The sequence below is a fragment of the Temnothorax americanus genome, unplaced genomic scaffold, assembly GCF_048541705.1.
Source record: "Temnothorax americanus isolate GAGA-0224 unplaced genomic scaffold, ASM4854170v1 Scaffold272, whole genome shotgun sequence".
Classification (NCBI taxonomy): domain Eukaryota; kingdom Metazoa; phylum Arthropoda; class Insecta; order Hymenoptera; family Formicidae; genus Temnothorax; species Temnothorax americanus.
The window spans coordinates 16,134-17,500 of record NW_027509414.1 but is presented as its reverse complement, the minus strand read 5'-3'; the positions used below and the strand labels follow the sequence as shown (position 1 = coordinate 17,500).

The 1,367-nt window shown below is 30.1% G+C and overlaps 1 long non-coding RNA gene across 1 annotated transcript in view; it reads left to right on the top strand.

Annotated features, from left to right (window-relative positions):
* The window catches only part of LOC143899541 (uncharacterized), a 1,682-nt gene extending 992 nt beyond the window's left edge, over positions 1-690 (top strand). Inside the window, exon 3 of the long non-coding RNA XR_013257533.1 lies at positions 1-690. This exon is cut by the window's left edge and continues 538 nt beyond it. This is a non-coding gene — a long non-coding RNA (uncharacterized LOC143899541).
* The last annotated feature ends 677 nt before the right edge of the window (positions 691-1,367 follow it).

Sequence of the window (1,367 nt, the reverse complement as noted above, 5' to 3'; positions counted from 1 at the left end):
CTGGACCAATTTAATTGTAAAGAAAACAATTGTAACAGATCATACAGTTCGTTAAATTCATTTAGAAGACACATTGCCAGTGTGCATGACAGATCATTTAATCCAAATAATTGTAACAAAAACAGCAAACAAGGCAATAAAATTGAATTTCAGAATTCAAGTTCCGAAGTATCTGTACAGTTGATTGCTAACAATTTACAAGAAGTTCCCTCTGTTCTCGAAACATTAACTACATCTTATGATGCATTGAGTAGTAACCACAATAGCAGCATAATTCAATTTATTGCAAATTTATATAATAACTCATTGATTCCTAGAATTTTTGTTCAAGAAGTTGTTGACTCAGTAAAAAATATATTTTGTTCTAAAGTTATATGTGATATAAAGCGAGTGGTTTCTGATAGGTTACAAAGTTTAAACGAAGATTCCGATATTATTAATACTGTAATGAATATGTTTGAAATAATAGAAAATTCATTTAATCATGTAAATACTGAATATAAGCGATTACAATACTTTAAATCTTTGGGACAATATGTGCCCCCACGCAGCTTTGTAATTGGACAACGTACAGTTGAAAAACGTATTAATGGTAATGTCATTTTAGAACCTGCACTAGTATTTGGCCAAATTGTTGAAATAAGACAAGTTCTCACTTTATTATTTCAGAGACCAAATTTTTTACGTTTAATGAAAAGTCACTATAATGAATTGATGTCAAATAATATTGTTTACAGTAATTTTGTTCAAGGTCAACTGTGAAAATCACAAGTTTCATATTTTGGTAATAAAACTGTGTTTCCGATGTTCATTTATTTTGATGATTACGAAACCGGTAACGCACTTGGTTCTCATTCAGGCAAAAACAAATTAGGAGCCGTGTATTTCTCTCTACCTTCAATTCCACAAGAGTTAAAATCATCGTTGACTAATATTTATTTATTTGCATTGTTTAAATCAGAGGATAAAAAAACTTTTGGAAATGCGGCAGTATTTGGTGAGCTTATATCAGAAATCAGAGTGTTAGAAGAAAAGAGCATTACCATTAATATAAATGGATCAATAGAAAAAATTTACTTTAAGTTAAGTTTAATCATAGGCGACAATCTAGGAATGCATACGTTGTTAGGATTAACTGAAAGTTTTTCTTCTAACTTTAGATGCCGCTTCTGCAAGATCAAAAAAGTTGATTCATATCGTATGTGTACTGAAGACGAAACTTTACTTCGTACACATGAAAACTATGAACATGATCTAATTACAAATAACGCATCAAAAACAGGTATAAAGAAACCGTGCATATGGCATCAACTCAGTAATTTCCATCTTATACAAAATTATTGTGTTGATATAATGCACGATCTCTT